The following is a 15,975-nucleotide window of genomic DNA, read 5'->3' as shown; positions in this document are numbered from 1 at the left end:
TTTTAATCGTGTTAAGTTACAATTTGGAGTTTACGCCAGGAATTTCCGTTTAAATGTTCCCTGTGTTAGAAAAATAGTTTTTACAAAATGATTTTTGTGTGAGGCGTACATGACAGTATACATTCTAACTTAAAAACGGGGGTTTGAAAGAGGTCTAAAGGTAAACTTGATTTCTTGGGTAATGATTAAGGGGTAAGATTGCCCTTGAGCAATGCACTAAATGTGCATTTTCTCTGTAGGGTATTTGACCAGTTATAAAACAAGTCCATGAACAGTTCTGTTTTTTGGTTATCAGGTGTGCCAGTAGTTTTTGAACTTTGATGATAAATAGAAACTACTTCATGAAAAAATATCAGTGCAACCCCAGTGATTTGTGTAAAGTTTTCGTCAGGCCCGATGGATTCATTAACTACCAAGGCGAGATGGATTCATTAACCCAACAGTACACCATGAACGTAATGTTAAAGAGCAACCTGTACAAGTAATGTTGAAGAGTCCACCCATAAAGGCTAGTTAATTATTATTATTATTATTTAAAGTAAAATAATCACTTCTAAAGACATCAACCATGGTCATAGACCGTCGGTAGAGTCGAAAAAAAAATCCCATTGAAATAAAGGAAATATACTCCAAGATAACGGAATAAGAAATGAACTATAAACAGTATTAATACAAGTGTGATAATGCAATATAACTTTAAGAAACAGAAATTAAAAAGAAAATATAGAACTTAAGTATAAATTAAAGAATACATTGCAAAATTAAGAGAGAATGAGCTATCCAAATAGAAATACCTACTGTAGAGTTCTAAATTCTTACAAAAATATGAGATCAAATCGTACAATAAACACTATAAATAGTTTACGCTGCTTTGATGTAACTAACAATTGAGACCTAGTTACGACCATTCATGTAGGCCAATGCTTCCTCTCCAGAGAGTTGCAGTTGGCCAAGGATATCTCAGCCTAATTTCAGATAGTCTCGGACAGCTTGCTATTAAGTGATATATACCGTCAGCTACAATATCATTACATACTTGGCAAGTATCATTTTCAGCTCTTTGGTACGGAGCAGAGCTCCCTTCAATACACCCGCACGGGGGTCTTCATTAGCCAGCGCGTGTTGTTCGTAAGGGCAAATTGCAACGTAAATAAGGGTTGTTCCCAAGATCAAACTTTAGCGCTCTATATAAGGGATAAGAATCATGTTTTACAACTTTGTTATAAAGGCTGTATAGGACAAGTGGGATCGCTTTTTACGAAAGACAAGTTTGGGCAGCACTTCGGTGAAAGACAACATAAGGTACAAAGTCTGTGTTCCGTTTAAAGAGTAATCACACCCAATTAACGTGTGTCTTCCTCGAACGATTAGGTCAACCTTAAAGCCGTGGCACTTTCTAGCGGAATCAATTATAGTTCGATTCTTTGGAATGATTAATCATCATATCTCATATATGACGAAGGATGATCTTTAATCACCTGTCTTCGTTACAGCTTCGTTGACTCTCCATCTGTAAATGATTGTTTATTTTTATTTTTCCTTTTTTTAATTAAAGGCGCGACAGCGTTTGAAGTCATTAGCGCCCGGAGCATTTTTCAGTTAAGTGCCTATCTCCGGACTGTGTTCTCTAGTTACAGAAAATACTTTTTACCATCGAATAGTGAATATTAAGAAGCTCCTAGGAAGAGAAAATCTGAGGGCCAAGTAACTGGATTCGAACCTAGGATCTCCTCGTTGGAATCCAGTTTACGCTAACCACCAGAGGATAATCTCTTCTGAGTGGCTTCTTATATTCTATTATTATAATCCTTGTGTCTATGTATGACCTTTTCAAGTACTTCAGACTGATCCGAAAGCTGTGATACTAGCAATTCAAACTGGTTAAGCAGCAACGATTTGGTATCTAAAGCGAAACTAATAGGGCGCATTTTGGTTACGTTTCCGCATAATTAGTTGTAGGGAAGTGATGGAGGGACAACCCTCAATGGTAGGTAGATGAAAAGTTATTAAAAACAGCTACTGGCCTAAATTTACTGCGCCAGTAGACCAGCAAGGCCGGATTACCATTGTAGATTAAATCTGTGGCTTGGTGCAAGAAATGCCAATGTCAGATTTTGGTAAAAATGAGTAAAAAATCTGTTTTGATATATTAACCATCCAATTTTTTTTTGCAAGGAGTGCTAAAGTCAAGTTCAAAGAAGTAACTGAGTTACTAAAACGTACTAGTGCCAATGTCAAAATTTAGCATCTATATTTCCCCCCTCCAGGTAAACCAAAGAGGACGTACACACTTAATGTTTTTTTTGACATTGGCACTTCTTGCACCAAGCCACAGAAATAAACACACGTATCGCATTGGCCTGCTGGTATCTATATATGTAGATTCTGACAGGAAGAAAATGAAATAGCACTGCACATAGTCCATGTAGAAAACTATTTTGGTCCAGGGTTCTGGTCTTTGGGAAGCAAAATCCATGCCTTCATTCTTTTCCCACGGGCCCTTTACCTTTGCAATTAGCCCTTAGGATAAAAAAAAAAAGGTTGCAAACCAGATATGTATAATGTCCAAATCAAAACTTAAGGAAAAATTCTATCATAACCCTTGAGCATATCTTCTTGCATATTTCTGAAAAAGTTTGTTCTTTTCTATAGAGCTAATAAACGCTTCAGAGAAAAATTGATAATTTAGAATGTCTTCATTAACTTGATTTTAAAAATGTATGCTTTCCAAACAGATGCCGTTCTTATATCTCGTCAATTTTTAAGTTTTGTTAGAGAATTTGGTGTTAAGATTCAAGTTACGGGTGTTTTCTTAAAACTCGAAGATAGATATGTCCGGAAATCAGAGTAGGAAAACTGTCTTAAGCTGTCAGTAATCAGAAGACAATAGTTCAGTAGACAAAAAAAAAAAATAAAGCACTAATTGCGGCGACATATATTTAGACATTAAAAATGAGTTTAGTGTATGGAATTAGAACAATACCATTGATGAAACAAGAACACGACAATAACCTTGTCACATCGACCTTCATTCATTACAAGTAGACGATTGTTTTAGCGATATTAAAAATGTGAGACATTGTATTGTACGCATAATGTTCGTTTTTAATGAGATAATTTGATAATTATTGCCTTGTCCTTACAATAATGTATTTTTTAAGAATAAATTTTAGAATCAACCAAAAATGTTTGTTTAAACTAAATGAATTGCTAGTATCACAGCTTTTGGTTCAGCCTGAAGTTGGACAAAAGGTCATATATAGACACAAGGATTATAATAATAGAATATAAGAAGCAACACAGAAGAGATTATCTCTGGTGGTTAGTGTAAACTGGATTCCAACGCGGAGATCCTGGGTTCGAATCCAGTTACTTGGCCCTTAGATTTTCTCAACCTAGGAGCTTCTTAATATTACTATTCGGTGATAGAAAGTATTTGGTTCTGTAACTAGAGATCACTGTCTGGTGGCCGGCAGTGCACTGAAAAATTCTCCGGGCGCTAATGACCTCAAATTCTTTCGCACCTTTAATTAAAGAAGTAAAAATAAAAAAAAAAACAGTTATTTACAGATGACGCCGTTTCAAGTGATCCTCAGATCGAGGACTGAATGGAGGGTAAACTGGGCAGTACAGTGCCGGTAGGGAGTCATATGGTTTACGGATGGCTCCAAGATGGCCTGCGGGACCGGAGCTAGAGTGTATGGGGCTAAACCCAAGGTACTCATTGAGAGTGCTCTTGGGAGATATGCCACCGTCTTTCAGGCCGAGGTCTTCGCCATTAAAACTTGCGCTGGGGAAAATCTGCGAATGAATCCTAGAAATAGGGAGATTTGCATATTTTCGGACTGTCAAGCGGCACTGAAGGCCCTTACATCCTTCAGAACTAGCTCTTCCCTGGTCTGGGAATGTAAGAAGGCCCTAGATCAACTGGCTCGGCACAATAAAGTTCGATTGGATATGGGTGCCGGGCCATGTGGGGATTAAGGGGAATGAAATAGCTGATCAGTTGGCCAGGAATGGAGCTAGTACTTCTTTCATTGGCCCGGAACCGTTCCTGGGGATCATTAGTTCGTCCTGGGTTGCAGTTCATGAGCTTTCAGAGATTGGACCTGGAGAGAACATGAAAAGTACGGGGTGATGCTTCCTGGGGTCAAACCCAGCAAGAGGGTTATGCCCTTGTTGTGCCCAGAACCAAAGTGACTCTGGGCTAGGGCAGAAATCAGATTACTCTGATTACAGGCCTATTCACAGGGCATGGCAGCTTCAGGAAGCACCTGCACAAGGAGGGGCTTATTAGCTGTCGGAACCGTTCTGCAGATTGTGCCAGGAAGAGGAAGAAACGGCCTCTCTCCTGTTATTCGATTGCGTTGCAGACTGCGCTTCTTAGAAGGGGACGTTTCATCTATTAGACTTAAGGGAAGGCCTTCTGGTAGCTGCGATGCCGTGGGGCATGGGTCCCGTTCCGCCTTTCAAAAAAAAAAATCTACAGATGAGAGTCTGTAACGAAGACGTCATATATGAAATACACCAACCTTACATACAACAATTTAAAAAAAATATTAGAATTTTCAAGGGAGAGGATTAGCTATGCGGGTAGCGTATTGGATTTCCACGCAGAGGTCCCGGGTTCGAATTCAGCTGCTGAATCTTAAATTTTCTCTTCCTAGGAGCTCCTTACAAGTTCACTGTCCGATGATTGACAGTATTGTCTGTAACTTCCGGAGGCCGGCAGTGCACTGAAAAAAAAAAAAAAACTACGGGCGCCAATAACCTCATATGTTGACACGCCTTATATCATAAAATAACTAAAATTAGAATTTTCAATAGCATAAGCCCCGAAGATGTTCCCTAGTTCCCTTGATCTAAAGCTTGGCAAAAATCAAAAATAATGACTGAAATTGGCAATATTCAGTCTTCCTTCTGCAAAATTAGAACTTTCAGAAAAAGGAAAGGCGTGTAGAGGTCACAGAGGTCACATTTTCCCAGTAATTTTAGTTTTGGTTCAAAGTACGACAATAACATTACTGTTACTTCATTATTATGTGTTGAGAAGATAATAAATCATTCTAAATGGTTAGCAAAAAATCGCATAAATTTTACATAAAGTAAAGTAAAAACATAAATAAATGTTCCCGCAAATCAGATTAATACACACATTAAAAAAAACAAAAAAGAAACAAGAAAAATAAATACATATATAAATAGTTTTCCTGTCTCAACATGCTCTTAGCTATAATTTAGTATGACGCGAACATCTAGACACCCGATGAGTCACCACCCATTCCAGCCACTTCGTTCAACTCTCGCAATTAATGCTAACAACAGGTCTGTCCGCCTCTAACCCTGCTTCTTCACCACTAAAATAGCTGTCTACTTCACACAGTAACCACCAAGTTTAAGTCTCTTTTTTATTTACTTGCTCATTGCGTCCTAGTACGAGGAAGTGATGTAATTGAATTTAAAGAAATTTTTTTCCTAATTCTTCCAGTAATTATAAATCAAATCAATCAAGAAATCAATCGCCATATTTTTTCTGAATTTTTAGGTGTAAAAATAGCTTTTTCTCAGGGATTTCTTGTTTGACAAAAAATAAAACATAAAACATGAAGAGCGCGTCAACATTTGAGATCAATTGAAGAGCTTGATGCAAAAAGTAGTTATCTAGTTTTTTTAAAATTTTTAGTAGGGACAAAAAAACTAAATATGCTTTAAGATGTATTCCTTATGTTGTGTCTGCTGTAAGGATTAGTTAATATATTGTGATGGGGGTCATTTAGGGCTCAATTTGAATGCCTTTCTAGGGCGTTTTTTAAGCTGCAAAAAGTTATTTTGCAGCTAACTCTTTTTTACACCAAAATCATAATTTTCAGTAAAACTTGAGTACATATTATAAGTACTTTAGTCAACAGATTTCTTGTTTTTGAGCTTTTAAGTGGCATTTTGTGTCTTGTCGAAGCGAATGTTAAATATATAATTATGCCTGTCAAAAAAAAAATAATAATAATAATATCTACAAGTAGGCACATTCTTCATCAGCTTCATACAAGTTACAGACACACTTTACATAAAATAGAATTCTGGGCAAAGAAGTGGCGGATTAAAATGAACCCACAGAAATGCCAGCATGGCACGTTTACTCTCCGGCGGGGCTCCTGTCCACCTGTCCTCTTCAACAGCAATCCTCTTCCTTGCACAGATCTGGTGCGCTTCCTTGGGCTCTACATAGACAAGCGACTCACACACTAGACTTAAAAGACAAGCAATGACAAAACGTGCGAAACGAGGGTCGTTTGAAAAGTCCGTGCAAAGTCAGAGAGACAGCACCACTGGCGCGTATCTAGGTTATGTTTAGTTAGTAGCATCTCTTGGAAGAACACGCACCAAGTTTCAGCCAGATCGGTCTATTTCTTTGTGTTTGGCATTCGTTTGAATCGAGGAAGTCGAGTGATTTTCAAAAAATAGACGAAAAAGAATTTCGTGTGTTGATTAAACACTACTTTATGAAAGGCAAAACACCTCAGGAGACTAAAGAGAAGCTTGATAAACATTATGGTGACTCTGCACCTTTGATTAGAACAGTTTATAAGTGGTTTCAAAATTTTCGGAGTGGCCATATGGGCACAAGTGACGCTGAACGTTCTGGACGCCCTGTTGAGGTTACTACTCCAGAAATCATTGATAAAATCCATGATATGGTGATGGATGACAGAAGAGTGAAGGTGTGTGAGATTGCTAGTGCTGTGGGCATCTCGAATGAACGGGTACATAATATTTTGCATCAACATTTGGACATGACAAAGCTATCCGCAAGATGGGTGCTGCGATTGCTCACGCTTGACCAAAAACGAAATCGTGTGAAGTGTTGCAAGGACGGTTTGCAGCTGTTCCAGAAGAATCCGCAGGACTTTAAGCGTCGTTTCGTCACTGTGGGTGAAACATGGATACATCACTACACTCCTGAGACCAAAGAACAATCTAAACAATGGGTTACCAAGGGGGAATCTGCGCCAAAAAAGGCGAAGACCGTTGCTTCGGCCGGAAAGATTATGGCGACTGTCTTTTGGGATTCGCAAGGAATAATCCTCATCGACTATCTGGAAAAAGGTAAAACTATTACAGGTGCATATTATTCATCGTTATTGGACCGTTTGAAAACCGAGCTGCAAGAAAAACGCCCACGATTGGCCCACAAAAAAGTCCTTTTCCATCACGACAACGCACCAGCTCACACCTCAGCAGTTGTGGTCGCAAAATTAATGGAAATAGGGTTCCAACTCGTTTCACATCCCCCCTATTCTCCAGACTTGGCTCCCTCGGACTACTATTTGTTCCCCAATATGAAGAAATGGCTGGCGGTAAAAAAGATTTTATTCAAACAAGGAGGTGATTGCAGAAACGAATGGCTATTTTTCAGACTTGGACAAATCCTATTATTCGGAAGGGATCAACAAACTAGAGCAGCGTTGGACGAAGTGTATAAGCCTAAAAGGAGACTATGTTGAAAAATAAAAAAGGTTTACCCCAAAAAATTAAGTAGTTTTTTTTTTTTGCACGGACTTCTCAAACGACCCTCGTACAGACTACTTGGACGACGCTCCAAATTGCCCATTGATCTCAAACACTTAATATACTCAAACCTATGTGGACTTACGGACTAGAGCTGTGGGGTTCAGCCAAACCTACAAACTTACGGACTGTACAAACATTTCAGTCAAAACTACTCCGACAGATAGCTGACGCTCCTTTCTACGGTGACTAACCTCACTCTTCATAACAACCTCAACATTCCCTTCATAGACCATCTCGCCAAGACTAAATACCAAAAATTCCATACTGCTCTCTCTACTAGCTCTAATCCTCTTGTACTGTCTCTCACTTCTTCTCACATCCCTAATACTCCTCGCCGACTGAATCGCCAGGGGCCCCGCGACTTCCTTGTAATCTGAAGCCCTAAACGTCATTGTTCTCCTATAGAGAGTGCTACCGCTGGGTAGCTTCTCTCCTCCCGCACCAGTTCATCAGTTCATCTTACTCTTTATATTTACTTATTGTATACTGTCTACAGATTGTAAATAACAAAATAAATTAAAAATAATAATAATAATAATAATATCTACCTAATATAAACATTAAATAAACCTAATAAAATTTTTTTCCAAGGAATGTAAAGAATGTATTATAGAAATGAAATGTTTTATTTTTTCTCACAAAGTACTCATACATTACAAAGTACAAAGTAAATCCTAGGTTAGAGAATAAGTAATAATAAAGGAGTCTGCATAAAGACTCGTTTATGCACCAAAAGATGTAGAATTGAATATACATTAGGGGGCGCCACAAAACTCATTTTCTGAAAAAATTGTAGATAACTCCTTTTTACACCAAGCTCTTCAATTGCGCCTGTAATTTTTTTTTCAAAATCCTCTGAACATTCCCGACATACCCGGCTTTAGTTCTTCTTTCTCACAGGACACTGCTACTCCAGAAATCATTGATAAAATCCATGATATGGTGATGGATGACAGAAGAGTGAAGCTGCGTGAGATTGCTAGTGCTGTGGGCATCTCGAATGAACGGGTACATAATATTTTGCATCAACATTTGGACATGACAAAGCTATCCGCAAGATGGGTGCCTCTGACACATACTTCCTAATCCGGGACTCTTTGGTTAAACTTTAGTTAAAATGGTTACTTTTCTTTTTTTTCCTTCTCCAAAAATTGATATACGAGTTTTCTTCTTTTTTTCACTTTATTAGCCATATTTACATCTACAACAAATGTTGCATCAAGTAAATTTGATCATACAGGTTAAGTTCACATGAAAGTCGTGATAAGAGTAATCACCCATTGGTGAAACTCTTTCTCGGTGGATATTACACTCACAACAATAGATCCCTAGGCCACTTCCGCTTCAAGCGACGAGGAGGATTGTCTAGAAGGTGTGGAGAGGAGAGTTGTTGTACAAGAGGATTAGGATGGAGAGCTAGGAGTAGTGTTGTTCAAGAGCTGAGCCATAAGGCTATATGGTTCGAGCCTTAAGCGCTCGAGCTATCAGGGCTCAGTGTGTGGCTCGAGTTGAAGCCTCACAGAGAGCTCGGTGAGCCTCCAAGGCTCCACTCAAAAAGCTCGAGCTTTTATTTATTTATTATTTTTTTTATGAAGCATTTTATTCGTTCTATTAATAAATTCATTTCTTAAAATAAAATGAACTTATAGCAGTTAAAAATTCAGTTAATGAATTTTTCAAACATATTTTTGTATAAATGAATCCAATAATAAGTTAGTTGCTCATTGAAATTGATTATTTGTCATTCCTTAAGAATTGAAGAGCCTCCAATTTTAGCTTCACGGCTCCAGCTTCGAGGGCTATAAGACTCGAGCTCTTAAGGCTCAAGCCGTAAAGGCTTAAGTCGAAGCTCGACTCGGTTGAGCCTTCAGCTCGGACCTCAACTGAACAACACTAGCTAGGAGGCTGTGAAATTTGCGATAGCGAGACTTTATTAGAATCAGAGACAAAAGGGATGTGAAGGTCAGTCAGTGTGAATGGTAAGGTTAGAAATGTAGTATGGAGTATTCAGGATTATCCGTAGGATTTTAGACTGTACTGTCTGCAGGCGTTTGGAGTTACGAGGATTTGGCCGAGCCCCACTTTTAATATACGAGTAAATTAATAAGTTGATATCAGTGAAAAGTTGGTCACGGAACGAATTTTCTAGACATTAAAGTAAAAAATGTCATTGTTTATAAGAAACGTTTTGAAGCTATGGGTTAAGCAGATTTATAAGAAATGTAATGCTCTTTCGTTTGGAATGAGCAGATTTGTTGTAGGATAAAGGATAGAAAAGTTACGGCCGTTTTTATGGTGGAAAAACGTGAATAATGACAGAAAAGTTAAAAATGCAAATATTTTGCACACTGTTGAGAATGGGGTCCAAGTGAATAGAATATTTTTTGTTGCATTTGAGCTCCTGAATCACCTCCAGAAGTTTCGATGTCTCTTCCGCGTACACCCTGTATATGATACGTATGAGATGATAACTTACCTTTGTTTTATATTTATTTATTTTTATGTTTTTAATGACTCAATTTTTCTGTAAGCAAGTTTAGGCTTAAAGAGATCTATATTTCAAAATAAAGTCATGCTTTCATTCATCCAAACAAGCAATAGTTATTTTCTTAAAAAAATCTGGGATGAGGTTTCAATCAAGAGTAGTTTCGAGCTTAGCGAGTTGGTAACTGAACGAGAAGAGAGAAAACGCTTCTCTCAAGTGGTTAATGTTAAAGTTCTTCCACAATGGTTTCAATAATTTAAAAGGTAAACTCCAAAGTCTAAACTTAAACGTAAAGGCAACCCGCTTGAAAGTTAGGCTAGTTTATTGAATTTTGAATACTGAATGGGTTTTAACTTGACCTTTAGATGTGTAAACAATATGAAACAAAATTAAAAATTGCTACGTATTTATATTATATTGATGTTTTTTATACTTACAAATAAATTGTATTCATAACTGGCGAGGTAGGTAAGTAAGATCTAATAGTCTTCGGCTACTTATTAAAGTTTAGGAATAGTGTTTTCAAAAAGATAACCATCACTATCACGTGAAGTTAGTCACCGAATGTTGGTTACAAAGAGATTGCTAGAAGGGCTCTCTATGGTTACAGTTAATGGACGAATAAAATCTCGCAAAATATTTAAAAAAGTATAGCTAACTTATAATTTAAAATTCTATTTATCAAATATACTTAATTTAACAATGTATTAATTTTATATTTTATATCATTAATGAACAAATGTTAATCAAGCACAGATAGCAGTAGTACTCAAAACAGTGATGGAAATTAGAACTAACTTCATTAAATTTAGAATAATTACAAAAAAAAATTATTCGGCATAGAACAGTTATTAGAATCATTAACTTTCATCTCTGAAAGAAATAAGAAAACACTAATTTACAAAGAATTCTCGAGATTATAATATCTTGTATCAAACAGAAAGACGCATCTATTTTGAGGGACCTTCTGAAAAAGTTGCTGGTGTCTACAGAATTTGATTTTTTTTTAAAAAAAAGGGCAGCAAATAAATTTCAAATTTATAGAAATTTGGTCGGATCTTCTTCTTCCATGGCGCTACAACCCAATGTGGGTCTCGGCCTCCTTCAACACTGTGCGCCAGTCCTCTCTATTTTGCGTTGCCAATTTCCAATTTCTTACTCCCAGCAGGGACCTCGCATCATTAGCCACACCATCTATCCATCTCTTTTTAGGCCTGCCTACTCTTCTCTTATCAAACATCTGTGCCTCAAGCACTTTTTTAGGGGTTTCGTCTCCGCCCATTCGGACGACATGACCAGCCCATCTAAGCCTGCCAATCTTAATAAATCGTACTACATCCATCTCATTATACAGCAGGCTTAGCTCCTGATTTGATCGCAGTCTCCACGACTCTCCCTCTTTTATAGGCCCGAAGATCCTTCTGAGAATCTTTCTCTCGAACCTTAGCAAACTTTGCTCATCACTTTTGGTAAGAGTCCAGCATTCCGAAGCATAGGTCAGTCAACACAGGACGGATAAGTGTCTTGTATATCCTTATCTTGGAAATGCGTGATATGAGCCTACTACTCATATATTTATGTAAACCAAAAAAACACCTATTAGCCGCAACAATTCTTCTTTTTATTTCGGACTGCATGTTATTGTTGCGATCTACCTAGCTTCCAAGATACACAAAACCATCCACTCCAAATTTGGTCGGATGGTAACGCTATTTATTGAATAAATTGTATGTGTTTATTCTTTTTATCAATTAAGTTTACTTCGTAATTTAACAAATCCAAATAAGGTTTACCAAATAAGGTATCAAGGTTATTCTAAAACTTGTTTCAAGTTTTAATAAATTCATAGACATCCACCAACTTTAGTGGGGAATGAAACGGAAATGCCAAGTAAATACAGTTCCGCTTGGATTCTTTTTTATTACATTATTAAACATTCAAAAAATTCGGTCCAACTACTTTCAATCTACACAAAAAATAATAAAAAGAAATTTTTCAAAATGCATTAAATTTGCATATTGGGAATTTCAAGACTAGCTGCATTTTTTTTCTGTTCAGAGAAACAAATGTTTAATTTTGGAAGCAAAATTTACTGTAACCAAAGGCAAGCATTATACTACCATAAATTAATTGTTACTTCACTTTAACTAGTACTTTAGCGTTAAAATTAATATGTAATAATTAATTAATCTAGTTTGTTAATATTAAATTTCAATGCAGTTTCCTTCAATTACATTCCTAATCTAGGTGTTCTCCCTACAATATTATATACATATGATGTAATATTAAAAAGATAAAGATATGCATATTTTTACTATAGGCAATTATTGTTAAGGTAATTTACTAATTACTTGATTATAAATTTTCTTTACATGTAGAGGAGAGAGGGCACATTTGAACAGCATTTACATTTTCTGTTGCAGAGTGCACAGAATCGTATTATTGAACCTTTTTATTTTGTTTTCTACAACTTTCAAGTCTTCTTAACAGATCTATATCAATAAACAGTTATTACTTCACATGCATATCTATATTTTTTTAATTTAAAAATGTTGTGTCAAATGTTAATAACTGCCCCAGTGGTGGGGTAGCTTTGAACACAATATAAAATAGAAAGAAATGATATTACTTTACTCTGAATCCACCTTCTATCAGTTATTTCTCTCACTAATACATTACCACTGAAATCTAGTTCAAAAATCAAGAATAACTCTGTTCGGGATGTTGTATCCGAAGTGTGATGGGTTTAGGAAGTTTGAACAAAATATTCGGTTTGTTGCGCTTCTTAAAGTAGCTTCAGACCACTTTCCCCTTCTCTGCGATTAAACAAAAAAAAAGTCACAAACTTGCAGGTCGGTAGGGCACATTTGAACTGTGATGTTGAAATGTGCCCCCTCTCCTTCCATAAAAGAAAATATAATATCCAACACTTTTTGCAAGCAAATAGTCTTTTGTAAATACTAGGTTTAAAAATACGATTTCCAAGTGGTAACATGGACTAACAATACTTAATCAAATACTTGTCAATTATACAACAGGTCTACCACAAAATATGGCGAAAATTATCAATCATAAATGTTTTAAATATTTGACGAGAAATTAAAACTTTTCAAAGGTGCCCCCCTCTCCACTACTCAATTAATGGGACTGTATTAAATTATTATTTAGAAATGAATTATTATTTCAAGTAGTTATTTATTAGTTACTAACTGTGTTATTTGTGCTCTCATAATCCTCCGAAGCAAAAAAAAAAAAATCTTAATTTAAATAAAATTGACTAATACTTTTGTTTGTCAAAAGTAATAGAAAGTAGAAAAATGAAAAAATACAGAGCTTCCATTTTATTACCGGCCAAAGAGGGCGTGGTGTGACATACATGGGGGAAGGCGTGGTTAAATAAACAGTTCTCGTTTCTGATTGGCTCTTCAACCAACCTACTTTACACACCTCCATTCTTCACTGTAATTGGCCAATTCTTTAGTGAGAATTATTTTTATCAAAAATAAAAGATAAACTTTTTTTACTAATTTTCCCTCCGTAGATATTTAATGAAGTATCGAATTATGCAATAAAAAATTTTCTCCAAAAAAACACGAAAAATAAAAGATTTTTTTTACTAAATGTCTTGTTTTCTGTACTAATAATGTAAGGCTAAACAGAAATTTGGGAATACTGGTTATTTTCTTGCGAAGTAGATAAAAGAAAATTGTGGGTCTTGTTTCGTGATCGCCTATTTTGTAAGTTTATATACGAGGGTCGTTTGAAAAGTCCGTGCAAAGTCAGAGAGATAGCACTACTGGCGCGTATCGAGGTTATGTTTAGTTAGTAGCATCTCTTGGAAGAACACACACCAAGTTTCAGCCAGATCGGTCTATTTCTTTGTGTTTGGCATTCATTTGAATCGAGGAAGTCGAGTGATTTTCAAAAAATGGACGAAAAAGAATTTCGTGTGTTGATTAAACACTACTTTATGAAAGGCAAAACGCCTCAGGAGACTAAAGAGAAGCTTGATAAACATTATGGTGACTCTGCACCTTCGATTAGAACAGTTTATAAGTGGTTTCAAAATTTTCGGAGTGGCCATATGGGCACAAGTGACGCTGAACGTTCTGGACGCCCTGTTGAGGTTACTACTCCAGAAATCATTGATAAAATCCATGATATGGTGATGGATGACAGAAGAGTGAAGGTGCGTGAGATTGCTAGTGCTGTGGGCATCTCGAATGAACGGGTACATAATATTTTGCATCAACATTTGGACATGACAAAGCTATCCGCAAGATGGGTGCCGCGATTGCTCACGCTTGACCAAAAACGAAATCGTGTGAAGTGTTGCAAGGACGGTTTGCAACTGTTCCAGAAGAATCCGCAGGACTTTAAGCGTCGTTTCGTCACTGTGGATGAAACATGGATACATCACTACACTCCTGAGACCAAAGAATAATCTAAACAATGGGTTACCAAGGGGGAATCTGCGCCAAAAAAGGCGAAGACCGTTCCTTCGGCCGGAAAGATTATGGCGACTGTCTTTTAGGATTCGCAAGGAATAATCCTCATCGACTATCTGGAAAAGGGTAAAACTATTACAGGTGCATATTATTCATCGTTATTGGACCGTTTGAAAACCGAGCTGCAAGAAAAACGCCCACGATTGGCCCACAAAAAAGTCCTTTTCCATCACGACAACGCACCAGCTCACACCTCAGCAGTTGTGGTCGCAAAATTAATGGAAATAGGGTTCCAACTCGTTTCACATCCCCCCTATTCTCCAGACTTGGCTCCCTCGGACTACTATTTGTTCCCCAATATGAAGAAATGGCTGGCGGGAAAAAGATTTTATTCAAACGAGGAGGTGATTGCAGAAACGAATGGCTATTTTTCAGACTTGGACAAATCCTATTATTCGGAAGGGATCAACAAACTAGAGCAGCGTTGGACGAAGTGTATAAGCCTAAAAGGAGACTATGTTGAAAAATAAAAAAGGTTTACCCCAAAAAATTAAGTAGTTTTTATTTTTGCACGGACTTTTCAAACGACCCTCGTATTTAGGGCTATTAGTTAAAGATTTTAAAGACTTGATTACTAATTGTTTCATACCTATTACAGACAATTTAAGTTAAATGGTGTGCTACACTTTGCTGGACAAATATTTTGTATATGAAAATGCTCAGCATAAGGCTCTGTGACCTTATTAATGATTAGAATAAAAATTTAATGCAGTAAATTTACTTAATAGATGCTATTGTTATAAGCTTTTTCGAACGTATCTAAATGGCTGGAATAACGAACTGAAGTATAGGAATGAAATATTGGGTACTTGCTAATGTGATTACCATTAGTTGTTTAATCAATCCTTTTAAACTTTTTAAAGATTTTATTAAAACGGACATCTAAATGAAATTCGAAATCAAATGACATCTTATTCTTGAAAATTTGTTCACGCGTTTAGGCGCTACGTTGTTTGCAAAAAAATGGTGAAAGAATAATTTTTGGAAATGCTGTTTTTTTGCTTATTTTTGGCATCTTTTGGCTCGAAATCTATTAAATCTAAGTAGTTGCAAAAAAAAAAAAAATTACTCTTGTAAATGAGGATATGGTCGATATTTTAAAGAAAATTTGGGAATTTTATTTTTTATAGAAAAAAAAAGAAAACGAAAATTATCACAGTTGGGTGTATTTCAAGGTTACGCTGCTACGTGCAATTTTTAACGAATCAACAACCCTTTTACAGTTTTAATGGCTACCAATGAAAAGTCGATTCATCTTCCAAAATACAAAAGATAGGTTATACAGGGTGAACCAGTAAGTATTGTCCATAGGCCTACTGTGTGTAGTACATCTAAGGTGGAGTTCAATGACGTATTGGCTAACTTCATATTTTCCAAAGTTCTTGAGTGACGTCACTTTAAATTTTTTTTCAT

At 36.5% G+C, this 15,975-nt stretch overlaps 1 long non-coding RNA gene across 2 annotated transcripts in view; it reads right to left on the bottom strand.

Moving 5' to 3' along the window:
• The window catches only part of LOC141457149 (uncharacterized), a 145,945-nt gene that overhangs the window by 113,357 nt on the left and 16,613 nt on the right, over positions 1–15,975 (bottom strand). The window contains exon 3 of one of the 2 annotated variants that reach the window (XR_012460212.1): positions 10,920–12,870. The exons of the other annotated variant lie outside the window; for it this stretch is intronic. This is a non-coding gene — a long non-coding RNA (uncharacterized lncRNA). Of the gene's footprint in view, positions 1–10,919; positions 12,871–15,975 lie in introns of those variants that run through there. 2 annotated transcript variants of the gene reach the window in all.

The sequence above is a fragment of the Rhodnius prolixus genome, unplaced genomic scaffold (assembly GCF_049639745.1).
Source record: "Rhodnius prolixus isolate KJV_2025 unplaced genomic scaffold, Rpr scaffold_10, whole genome shotgun sequence".
Classification (NCBI taxonomy): domain Eukaryota; kingdom Metazoa; phylum Arthropoda; class Insecta; order Hemiptera; family Reduviidae; genus Rhodnius; species Rhodnius prolixus.
This window is presented reverse-complemented; position numbering and strand designations above follow the sequence as displayed.